The 13884-nt window shown below is 31.3% G+C and overlaps 1 long non-coding RNA gene across 1 annotated transcript; it reads right to left on the bottom strand.

The window, feature by feature from the left end:
- Window positions 1-6240: 6240 nt before the first annotated feature.
- On the bottom strand, window positions 6241-12637 carry LOC127725158 (uncharacterized). The gene is made up of 2 exons (XR_007992787.1): window positions 12537-12637; window positions 6241-7897 (listed from the first exon to the last, which is right to left on the bottom strand). It is a non-coding gene; the product is annotated as an uncharacterized LOC127725158 (long non-coding RNA).
- Between the last annotated feature and the right edge of the window lie 1247 nt (window positions 12638-13884).

The following is a 13884-nucleotide window of genomic DNA, read 5'->3' as shown; positions in this document are numbered from 1 at the left end:
TTTGTTGAGTTTATTCCGAACAAACAGTCGGTACTACATTTGGTACTAGTTGTGCAACCCTACTGACCGACTTGAATTTTAACTCAGATGAAGTAGAATTGGAAAAAAATCTTCTCAAAGAGAAAAAGAAAATTACCTTTAATTCTTTAAATCCACTTTCAGATACAATGATGTCCTATGACTCAATAACCAACATTTCAGTAAAGACTTGCATCTTATATATCGCAGTGAAGTAGAAACTAACAATACTACCGAAACAAGAAGGTCTGTTTCATAATTGATATCAGCAAATATCAACGACTTCAAACTAGAATTTATGACAAGCGTGATAATTTCTGTTTTCCCATTGTCAACTTCCTATTTCTCAGAGGTAACATACACCTGCCACATCGTATGGCTTTTTCATAACGCAATTGAAACATCAGAAAGATGGCGCCTGACACAATCAAAGGGATCTAAAATCACCGATGGAAAGATTGGAAGAATTATCTGTATAACTTCAATCATAATTTACTCTTCCATTGCAACTTGCTATATCACTATTGCATATTTGTTAGTTACATTATTGCGGATATTTAGAAAGATATATTTTTCAGTGGATAAAATAGCTTAATAGAAGTCAATGTCAGTGGGTCACTAAATTTGCAAAATAGCAAAATAAACGTCTTTAAACTTTGCAACTTAATATTTATATTTTTTAAAACAGAAGAAATTAACGACTAAAAAATATCATTGTTGTTTATCAGTAAATCTAAGACCAACGGTTAAGGAGTCTTGAAATTAAGTCTTTTGGTTATCTCCAAAAGTTTATCTATGAATGGTTGTTTTTTTTGGAAAAGAGCCGGGGGGGGGGGGGGGGCATTCCTATGTTTAAACGTGGACACTTAATATGTTCTCACACCTAAGGCTAGCTTATTGATTTTGTTAAAAAAGAAAAGAAAACATGACCCTAAAGATGCATGGTTGAAGGTTGACAAAGGGTAATTTTCACAACAATAAACTTGATATAGCGTTTTTATTATATTGTCCAAAGATAGAGAATTTTTATTTTTGAGGCAAATTCTTTGAATATTTTATTTTTAGAAAGTTCACTGATATTAAAATGGTATGACATAATGGACAGAAAGAGGACTGATCAAATGATTTTTATTGAATTGGATTTCATGTTTACCAGACAGAGGTTTTCCCAAAAAGAAAATGTAAGACATTTATGGTTTGGGCGCCGGCCTCTCAAACAATAAATGTTCTATACCGTATCATAAAATGTAATTGCAAACCATTACTAAACAAATTTTATTAGAGAAACAAGCAACATTAAAGATACTTCAATATTAGGAAAACGTTGTGACTGAGGCCATACATATAAATATAAAAATAAGATGATGTGGTATGATTGCCAATGAGACAACTCTCCACAAGAGACCAAATGACACAGAAAAAAAAAAAGACGGCAACCACTGAATTACAGGCTCCTGACTTGGGACAGGCACATGTAGAATGTGGCAAGGTTAAACTAGTTTGAAGTCGCGCCAACCCTCCCCTTAACCTGGGACAGAGGTGTAACAGTACAACATAAGAACAAACTATAAAATTCAGTTGAAATGGGCTTAACTCATCAGATCGATACAAAGCAGAAATACATCTTACAAAAACACAGAGTGGACGTGGCAGGGCACTTATACATCCCCACAACAGAAAGACACTAAGTACAGATGTGAGAGTAATCTCAGCTACTGACAGTTAGTTTGAAGCCAATAACAACTAATAAAAAGATCATGCATCTAAGACTAAAAATCATGCATTAAAGACTAAAATGCCTGGATATGCATAACACGTTAGTGTTAATAATTTTAACTTTTTATTAGCAGGGAATTCTTTTATTAAGATTACAAATTTTTGAATATATAGTTCAGCTCAAGTTGTATCATGACCGAATTGAAAAACTTGATAAGGATATATAATACTTAGGCCTTTGACATACAAAATGAAAGGTTTTAAATCCAACATTTTCTACATAAGAAAATGCCTGTACCAAGTCAGGAATATGACAGTTGTTATCCATTCGTTTGATGTGTTTGAGCTTTTGATTTCGCCATTTGATTAGGGACTTTCCTTTTTGAATTTTCAGTATTTTTGTGATTTTATTTTTTAGTACTTCAGAATAGACTCAATTCCATAATCTTAACAGTTTGATCTACAGTTAACCTCATATCAAAGCTTTTTGAGAAGATAGAAATCTTACGGTTTGATAAACCGTTAACCTCGTTTTAAAACTCACGGAAAAGACACAAATCTACCTGTTTAATTTACAGATAACCTCGTATAAAAACTTACTGAGAAGTCATAAATCTAACAGTTCGATTTACAGTTAACTTCATATCAAATGTCTTGGAGAAGACTGAATATAGCGGTTCGATTTACAGATAACCTCGTGTCAAAACTCATGAAGACGACAGAAATCTAACGGTTCCATTTAGAGTTAACTTTGTATCAAAACATTTGGAGAAGACAGAAATCTAACAATTCGATAAATATTTAACCTCGTGTCAAAACTCATGGAGAAGACTGAATAGAACGGTTCAATCAACAGTTGATATCGCATAAAAACTTATGGAGAATAAAATTGCGAATGGAAATGGGGAATATGTCAAAGAGACAACAACCCGACCAAAGAGCAGACAACAGCCGGTGGTCCTCAGTTGGCCCCTAAATAAAAATGTGTGCTAGTTCAGTGAAAATGGACGTCACACTAAACTCCAAAACATATAAATGAACTAAAATTAAAAAACATACTAGACTAACAAAGGCCAGAGTCTCCTGACTTGGGACAGGCGCAAAAATGCGGCGGGGTTAAACATGTTTTGTGAGATGTCAACCCTCACCCTATACCTCTAGCCAATGTAGAATAAAGAAACACATAGCAATACGGACAGTAAAACTCAGTTTAAAAGAAGGGCTGAATATAACTGTTGGATAAACAGTTCACCTCGTATAAAAAATCATGGAAAAAAAACTGAATATAAAGATTTAATTTACAGATAACCTCGTATGTACAGTAGTTGTCGTCTGTTTATGTAGTTCATACGTGTTTCTCGTTTCTCGTTTTATATAGATTAGACCGTTGGTTTTCCCGTTCGAATGGTTTTAAACTAGTCATTTTTGGGGCCCTTTATAGCTTGTTGTTCGGTGTGAGCCAATGCTCCGTGTTGAAGGCCGTACCTTGACCTATAATGGTTTACCTTTATAAATTGTTATTTGGATGGAGAGTTGTCTCATTGGCACTCATACCACATCTTCCTATAGCTATCACGAAAGAGACGGAAATCTAATGGTTCTATAAACAGGTATCCTCGTATTAAAACTTAAGAAGAAGACTGAATAGAACTGTTCGATTTACACATAACTACGTATTAAAACTAATGGAGAAGACAGATAACTTACTGTTCGATAATAAGTTAACATCGTATCATAACTCATGGGGAAAAGTGAAAAAACAGTACTAAAAACATATTGTGATGACTTAATATAACGGTTCGATAAACATTTAACCTCGTATCAAAAATCATGTAGAAGACAGAAAACTTACGGTTCGATTAACAGATAACCTCGTATCAAAACTCATGAATATGACTTAGTATAAAAGTTCGATAAACAGTTAACCTCGTATCAAAACTTATGGAGAAGACAGAAATATAACGGTTTGATAAACAGTTAACCTCGTATTAAAACTCACGGAGAAGACAGACATCTAACGGTTTGATAATCAGTTAACCACGTATCAAAACAGATAGAGTAGACTGAATCTAACAGTTCAATGAGAAGACAGAAATCTATCGGTTTTATTTACAGATAATATTGTATCAAAACTCATTGAGAAGATAACGTTGATTCAAAACTCATGAAGAAAATAAAATCGAATTAAAACTCATGGCGAAGACGAAAATCTAACAGGGTGATTTACAGTTAATTTCGTATCGAATCTTACAGAGAAAAAAGAAATCTGATTATTCAATTTACAGTTAAGTCTGTATCAAAACTCATTAAGACGACTGAATTCTAACAGTTGGAAATACAGTAAACTCTGAACCTCAAAATTCACTGAAAACTTGACTTAATAATGTATCAAAACTCATAATGAAGACTAAAATCGGAAAGGTTTGATTTACAGCTAGTTTATCTATTTATCAAAACTCTTGCGAAACTGAAATCTAACCCTTTGATTTATTGTTTACCTCGTATCAAAACTAGAGAAGAAGATTGAAATCTAGCGCTTTGAGTAATTGTTTACTTCGTATCAAAACTCACGGAAAAGATTTAAATCTAATGCTTTGATTTATTGTTTACTTCGGATCAAAACTCGTGGAGAAAAATTGAAATCTAACGGTTTGATAGTTCGTATCAAAACTCATGGAGGATATTGAAATTTAACGGTTTGATTTATTGTTTACTTTGCATCAAAACTCGTAGAGAAGATTAAAATCTAACGCTTTTATTTATTGTTTACTTCGTATCAAAAATCGTTGGAAAGATTAAAATCTAACGGTTTGATTTATTGTTTACTTCGTGTGAAAACTCGTTGAAAAGATTGAAATCTAACGATTTAATTCATTGTGTACTTCGGATCAAATAAAGGCAACAGTAGTTTACCGTTGTTTAATAGTCATAAATCGATTAAGCGAAAACAAATCCGGGTCACAACCAAAACCGAGAGAAACACATCAACTACAAGAGGGGAACAACAGAAACACTGAACTTCAACAAAAACAAACGACAACATACATAGACTATCTGATAACAACTGCCATATTCCTGACTTGGTACAGGACATTTTTAGAAAAAATGGTGGGTTTAACCTGATTTTATGGCTAGTCAAACCTCCCGCTTATATGGCAATGTTCAAAATTTCGGAGAAGATTGAAATCTATCCGTTTGATTTCTTGTTATTTTCGTATCAAAACTCGTGGAGAAGATTGCAATCTAATGGTTTGAGTAACAGTCAATGGTTGTTATCAAAATATTTTAGAGGCATATCTTTTAAATAAGTCTTTTTGTTTCTTATAATTGGCGGTTGGTTAAGAAATGAAAAAAAAACAACCTTAATTTGATCCCAACAAGTATCTATATGCCTGTCTCAAAACATGATTCGTGTCTATGGTTGTCTTAAGTTACATTTTTTACAAATATGTCTTACGTCATTTAGGTAGTTTTTTTTTTGCTGACCGCAAAACTATGATAATGTACTCTTTTTATTTATATCTTTACTAGACTCGAGGCCGGACTTTTGTTTCTGTTTAATGAAAATTGGTTCACCTCAAGGTGTCGTTCGTTTTTTTGTATCACTTGCTTTTTTTCATTTCCGTCACAAAACCCATAGCGTTAACCTCATGTAGAAGGGGTCATTTTTATTCATTGAAGGAAAACCCAGAACAACAATGCAGATATTTTGTGCCCTTTAACTGCATGTAATAAACACCTTCATTAAAATCTGATTGAAAATAGTATTTTACTGCAGAACTATAATTGTTTACATTTGCATATAAACAAATTAACCACATGGTAGCCAAAGACACTTTTTAAAGTAAGTAATAATATGTAGGGAAATAACATTACTAGTATATAACAAATACCCACACTGCATTATATGATACGAAAATATATTCATTAACATTATGGATATAAAGCTTATATGAGAGAAGCTAAATATCATGAATCTACATGAGAAAATTACTGCACCAGAAAAATGCAAGTAAAACTAATCTAAATCATATAATAAAACAGCATATAAGAAAAAGAGAATTAACATTGAATCATATAAGAAAAACACTGGGTTTGAAAACCTCATAATATATCAAAGACAATCTATGATATAGAGACAACTTACAATTTTCATTTTAGGACGTTACTTTCTTTTAGTGGATGTAATAAAAGTCTTTATTTGTTTATAAAAATTGCAGAACGTCTGAGGTACCTTACTAGATCGATAGACCATTTTCGTTTTGACAATTTCTGCTATTCAAAAATATCACACCTTGTATTTCTAGTTTTTTTGTTCATTATGATATGTCAACAGGAACTTCATTTCTTATCAGTATTTCAAAATTCCTCGGAAAGATGTTTGAATGTTTGAAATCCATAACGTTAACCTCATGTAGAAGGGGTCATTTTTATTCATTGAAAGAAAATCCAGAACAACAATGTAGATATTTTGTGCCCTTTAACTGCATGTAACAAACACCTTCATTAAAATCTGATTGAAAATAGTATTTTACTGCAGAAATAAAATTATTTACATTTATAATTTAAACACAATAACCGCATTGTAACCAAATACACTTTAAGTAAGTAATAATATGCAGAGAAATAACATAATTTATCTAAAAATATCCCCACCTGCATTATATGATACGAAAAAACATTCATTAACATTATGGAAATAAATCTTATATGAGAGGAGCTAAATATCATGAAAATACATTAGAACAATACTGCATCATTTAGTGGATGTAAAAAAAGCCTTTATTTGTTTAAAAAAATTGCAGAACCTTTGAGGTACCTTACTAGATCGATAGATCATTTTCGTTTTGAAAATTTCTGCTATTCAAAAATACTGCACATCTCGTATTTCTAGTTTTTTGTTCATTATCATATGACAGGAACTTCATTTCTTATCAGTATTTCAAAATTCCTCGGACAGTTTTTTCAATGTTGAATAAACGATACAGTTTTTATTAAATGTCTTACATGTTCATATTATTGATGAGCACGATAGTACCATGGAAGAAGGTATTTTTCTTTGAATACATTACATAACCGATATAATTTCATCCAGAACACGTGACATATTCAATGACTGACCTTTGATAAACTGTTTATCTAATATCCAATCGCTGTTCTTTGTATCGTAGTATGTATCAAGAACATTCATAGACCAAGGGATCGGTTTGATTACTTGGACAAAATATTTTCCAAAATTAATGATTTCCGTTTGGTTCAAGTCCCCGTTTTCATTAGCTTGTGGCATCCAAGCACCAAGATAAGTGGTCAAATTGTAAAATGATGTAAAATAGTTGGCATATCCGATAGCAGTCATGACATTGCTTTTTCCGAAATGGTCGCCAGTCCCATCCCAATATTTTTGACCTGGATTTCCGTTGTTTTTTTAGTTTTTTATTTGGTCCGGATGCATAGATATGCCACTCTGCCATCATATAATGATCGTTTTTATAAATATTTTGGTCTATTTCTTCTAACCCCTTTGCTGTTTTCTTTGGAGAACCTAGAATAACGATACGTTTATCATTTTTACCGCCGGATTCTCTTATCTTTTTTACGACAGCAGATGTCCAATCGTTGTATTTTGCTGTGTTTTCTCTGAGACTTTCTGCGCATGCATTTCCACATGAGTCGACTCCCAGTTCTGTAAATAGATTGAATGAAAGTCTATAGTCTTTATCTTTCAACTTTTCTGCAACACTTGTCCACCACTCCAAATATTTTATTCGATGTGATTCAGTAGCGAAGGCTTCGGCTTCGTGATGGATCCAAGAAACTATTGGAGCAATGTCCGTAGCAAGACAATCGTCCACGACAGTCTCTAAATTGTTTAAAAAGACGGTCATGTTCAAATTATTAAGCTCTGCTCTACATCTTAATCGTAAATTCCTGAAACCTCGTTCGTAAACATCATCTAAGTTTTTTCTGTTGTACTTATTGAAATTGAGGGTTTTGAAATAGTTCGTGGAAAGTCCTTGAGCAATCTTCGTCTGGTATTCAGTTGGTGTATATGGATTATGACTGGCTAAAGAATCTTTAAAACAGCATGCACATATGACAACTAATACCACGATTGTCATCATCTTAGGCTTTTTCTGTAACAATATTACGGATTCTTTTGATGCTGAAAAAAAACCAAACGCCAATGTCTTTATTAGTGTATTGTGAACGAACTTTTTTCATTTCTGATTGAACTCTAATTATTTATCATCAATTTACCCTAGAAAAAACAGGTACAATTAGAAAGGACTTTAGTGTTACAGTCCACATCATGAATTGGTCTGCATTATCAAGAAAGATATAATCAACATAAAAGTGTTACAGTCGACATCTTTCATGGGTAAGGGAATAAAAACATTTAACACTAACATTATTGTACCAGGTATATCCTTATTTAACTCATCTCATTGTTTACTTTGATCACAAGGCAATACAACTGCAGTCATATCTATTACCTCTCAGATCCACTTATTTCCCTCAAAGTTTAGTATTCCGACACTTTAGATTCAAGTGTTCAGTGTTGCATTTTCTTTTTTGTCCCTACAATTATTCTGTTACATTTGATTCCAATTTCTACAACTGTTTTGTTCCTCATCCTTAAAGTATAGATTTTCATGGTATTCAAAACCAATAACACTTTGGTATTTACTGTATTTTATTTTGTTTACACTTCTAACAAGAGTATACATTGGCAAATTCTTAAATGGATTGCTTTCTATTTGACACTTGTCAACATAACATTTTTTTTCATACACTTGCGGTTTTTGGACAAAGCAATACTTGTGATTATACAAGAACAACTAGTCGCAGATAGACATTATTTCAACATTTACTTTTTAAACCATTTATGTATGTCAAAACTGTTTTTGTGTTTTCTATAAACATGGAGCACATGCTTGCATCATCTTGCAGGTTTATTTATGCATTAGTGTAAAGATGTTATACATCATGCACACAACCAATCTGCTTAATTATAACTATTGGATTCAAAGTAAGAAAACAAATTCAGCTTGACACACTTTACCAAATTACTTAAAAAAATGAATCAATTTCATTTGTTCCCGTTTAATATTTGAATCATCTGTTAAACGATGATCATTTTTTTTTCATGGTGAAACACAGATTGAGTAATGTTTCGCGATGACAATCAATGTTAACATCAATAAAGGCAACAGTAGTATACCGCTTTTCGAAATTCATAAAACGATTAAGAAAAAAACAAATCCGGGTTACAAACTAAAACTGAGGGAAACACATCAAATGTAAGAGGAGAACAACGACACAACAGAAACTCAACACTAAAATGCAACACACACAGAAACGAACTATAATATAACAATGGCCATTTTCCTGACTTGGTACAGGACATTTTAAGAAAAAATGGTGGGTTGAACCTGGTTTTGTGGCTAATCAATAATATTTGTTTTCACTGAATCAACCATATGTGTGATATTTTTAATTCATGAAATTATTTAAATGTAGATAAAGGATTAAATTGAATAAATCCAAACGATGCATTCAATTTAAATCATGAATTTGCATTTTTTATAATTTTTCAATATATTTTTATAAATATTTCAATATTTCTGTTTTTGTATTAATATGTGAGCCTTCTGAACCTTTTTATTTCTAGTTTTACCTTACTCCGTGCTCAATGTATTATATTATTTAAAGAAAAGTTCAGTGTATGCTATTTATATCTATCGTTATTTCACATAGAAAATCGAATTCATTAAGTCCATTCGATGAATAGCAATATGAATCATACAGAATTGGGATAAATAAACAGTAGCATACAGCTGTTCAATAGTCATAAATCGATTAAGCGAAAATAAATCCGGGTCACAAACCAAAACCGAGGGAACCATTCGACAAAAGAGGAAAACAACGGAACAACAGAAACACTGAACTGCTACAAAAACAAACGCCAACATACATAGAAACAGACTATTTAGTCTTAGATGCATTCTTTTTATTAGTTGTTACTGGCTTTGAACTAGCTGTCAGTAACTGCGAGTACTCTCAGATCTGTACTTAGTGTCTTTTTATTGTTGGGATGTACAAGTACCCGGCCACGTCCACTCTGTGTTTTTGTTAGATGTATTTCTATTTGTATCCATCTGATGAGTTAAGCCTTTTCAAATTATTTTTATAGTTCGTTCTTATATTGTACCGTTACACCACTGTACCAGGTTAGGAAGATCCCGCTAACATGTTTAACCCCGCCACATTCTGTATGTATGTGTCTGTCCCAAGTCATGAGCCTGTAATTCAGTGGTGCTGTGTTACATATTTGTTTTTCGTTCATTTTTTGTACATAAATTAGGCCGTTAGTTTTCTCGTTTGAATTGTTTTACATTTGTCATTTCAGGGCCTTTTATAGCTGACTATGCGGTATGGGCTTTGCTCTTTGTTGAAGGCCGTACGGTGACCTATAGTTGTTAATTTCTGTGTCATTTGGTCTCTTGTGAAGAGTTGTCTCATTGGCAATCATACCACATCTTCTTTTTTATATTTGATAACAACTGCCATATTCCTGACTTGTTACAGGACATTTTAAGAAAAAAATGGATGGTTGAACCTGGTTTTATGGGTAGTCAAACCTCCCGCTTATATGGCATAGTTAAAAATACCACTAAAATGACAACATTACGTGACAGGAATACAGTACAAAAAAAATGCAAGAACACTCAGGACAGAAAAATACATAAATAAATAATATAATAGTACATTACAACATGTAAACCACAGAATAACAACAGACACATTTCCATTAATTTACGACAGTACACCAGTACACCACAATAGAATTATGAACTGTGCGTCACGCGAATGTATCAACGTTAAAAAAATTGACGTTACATGTAAATTTCTAAAAATAGAATATAAAATTGGGATTAAGTTTGTAATGTTGTTATTTTATGTATTTTCTAACCATTACAAGAATATTAATATAGAATTGTGTTAGTAAAAAAGGAATTCAACACTTTATAAATTTCATGCGTACGAGTGGCTTGATTTAAATAACGTCCAAAGACAAATAAGCCGGATAAGCGTCACAGACGACCAAAAAAAAAAGAAAGGGACACCTTGAGGTTACTATACAGTCTTAAAAAAGAGTCTTGTATCCATTAAATATGGTAAATTATTTAAGGGACTCTAGCAAACAACTTTTGAATAGTGAATCAAAGATTTATAAATTAAATGTTGATAATATTGGATTTTCCAAACCTGACTGAGTGTTCAATACACTGAACTTAGAGTTATATTTTGCAAGCGTTTGGTCTATTACGATATAAACGTTGATTGATTGACTATACGTAATAAATGGCTTATTAATTTTTTTTTTAACAACAAATAAATATTCTTTATTCTTCAGAATGCTTGTTACAATTTTACTTCACTGTCCAAACTTCAATAAAGTATCCCTGTGAAATAATTTCTGAGTATCCAGGACAATACTCAGAATATAATAAAATATAAATGTTTTTTTTCTATTATATCAATCTTTTTAAATTAATAAAAAATACATTTTGAGATACTGTTTTGGTCTCATTCATAACCCTTAGTATTTCTTTTATAAACATATTATACACATCAAAAATTTAAATTTTTGCTCGGAGACATAATATGACTTGTAAATACAAAAACCTAGAACTGTCAAAAAATAGTTAAAACCATAATACCCCTGGTCTGATATTTTGTATCCAAATACTATATGTTTTGCTAATACCTTGCTATGAAAATTCATTTTTGCTAGAAGATAATGTACCTTCTCCCAAAAATCTTTCAAAAATGAACATGTAATAAAGAAATGCAAGTAATCTTCTTCTGTTTTACAAAACTTGCATTTATCATTCTCAGATATTTTCCATCTTAAAAGTAACTGCTTTGTAGGAATAATATACTGAAGTAGTTTCCATCTGAAAATTTTCAACTTGTTTTCTGTTAAAATTTTAAATATAAAATCGTATACAAATGTCATATGTGGTGTGTATTCTAATTTTAAATATCTTGTCCAAATATTAATACCGATTGGCTTTGTATATTTTTTATCTATTAAAGTATTATAGAATATTTTATTGTTGATATATTTTGCTTCAATTTGTTTATTTTGCCAACTTAATTTATCCTTACATATATTGATTATACTCTTAACGGAGTTTTCTTTTTTTTAAAACTTGCAGCCATTCTTTTGGAATGCAAGATTTTAACATCTTAAACTCTGCAATCCAGTTTGATTTATTCTTGAGCTTTTTTAAAATAAAGCTTTCGGATAATTTTCCCTCACTATCCGTATGTCGTTAATATACACCAATCCACTTTTAACCCAGTTCGGGAAGAACACACTTTTATTGCGATTTTTAATATATTTATTTCCCCAAATAATCTGTTTTCTGATACCCGAAAAGTGATCAGAAAATTTTTATAAACCTCCTCCTGTTTTCACCCAACTTGAAATTACTTGTAAATAAAAATCAGGTATGTTTCCAAGTTCATTTAGTGATTTTATGTTATCTAAATTCATTTTAAAGACAAGAAAGTTTTTACCAAGAGTGTTAAAATATTTAGTAGGAATAATCTTCCAGTTCGGCAGTTCGGTTGTTGTTAATTTGGAGACCCATGAAGCTTTCAGTGCTGTAAAATAACTGTTAAAATCAATCATTTTTAATCCCCCCTGGCTTATTCATTGTAAATGTTTGAATATTCATAACAGCGTCCATAGTAAAATATATTATATAAATCAAATGAAAAACAGTTACCTTTGCGAACAATTATAACTTGCTGTAAATACTTTCCTTCTCAAATAGAGACCCTCTGTCGACGTTGACAACTACTGGAATGCGATAGGACTCTGCAGTACACATAGTTTTATAGGGTAATGATCGAATTATGAAAGAGCACGTCACAAAAGTCTCTTACATAAAGAGAAAGTGTTTTCGTGTATAAATGCATTAAGCGATAATAATATAAAATGTAATTTAAAATGTTTCAGGTTCAGATGAGAAGTCACTAATTCGGTAATTAAAATGAAATATTGGGAACGATATAAAAAATAATTAAATTTGTATTTTTCAAGATAAAAAAAAAATGTCTGAGAAAGTAATTTAAAAATTCAATTAATGGAACATTTTGCGGTGAATGATGAAAATATATGAATATCCTTTGATATATCTTGCAATCATTTGAATAAAAAGTATGTTCTCTAGGTATTGAAATCAAAACATATATAAAAAAAAATAAATTATAAACTCTTTACTTATATCATATAAAATAATTTAAATAATTGTTAACAGTTCTTCTTTATATACAATTTATAAAATAATCATAGTAAAAAGGTTTGTGCATTTTCTTGTTTTCACAAGCAAGTCTATCATATATCAGTAGTAGTACGTTAGGAATTTCCATTATATATATGTTTTAGCATTCAATATGCTTGCAGTGGTAAATATTTCCAAACTTGTCATGCCTGACAATTATACAAAACAAAAATATCGAACGTTATGCACTAAATATCAGACTATTCATTATCAAGAGAATTCTCACATATGTTAATGAACTACAACTTTACATATTCGCCCCCTCCCCCCTGTATTCCAAAGACATGCAGAGAGTGTTAATTAAAAATTAAATATTATAGGTTATTATAAAAGCTCTTGAAAGTATATTGTCATATCTGTAAAAGAGGCAAAATAATGTACAAAACTTACAAATCCATTTTAAATATCCAAGCCACTTGAATAACACAAAAACAATGTACAACGAAAAGTACAAAAGAGCGATACTGAGTGCGTATAAGGATATTAAGCTCTGGTTATGAATTCAACCCTTGCAATGGAAATCTAGACTCATGATTTTAAAACAACAATGGAAAAATAATTGTGTGTAAATCAACCAATATAAAAACATTTTATGAAATACTTACACGATATGGAGTCAAATCCTTTTGATATATTTTGATATGAAATTTATATTTCTAAAGAAGTGTGGTATCGTATTATCTCTAACTAAGATAACATTAACGTTGACAGATTTCAAAGGCAACATATCTTTGTTTCTATGCGATGAACATTTTTCAATCATTTAAGTTTCTAACCAACAGACAACTGT

This window comes from Mytilus californianus, unplaced genomic scaffold (genome assembly GCF_021869535.1).
Source record: "Mytilus californianus isolate M0D057914Y unplaced genomic scaffold, xbMytCali1.0.p SCAF_15, whole genome shotgun sequence".
NCBI classification, from domain to species: domain Eukaryota; kingdom Metazoa; phylum Mollusca; class Bivalvia; order Mytilida; family Mytilidae; genus Mytilus; species Mytilus californianus.
This window is presented reverse-complemented; position numbering and strand designations above follow the sequence as displayed.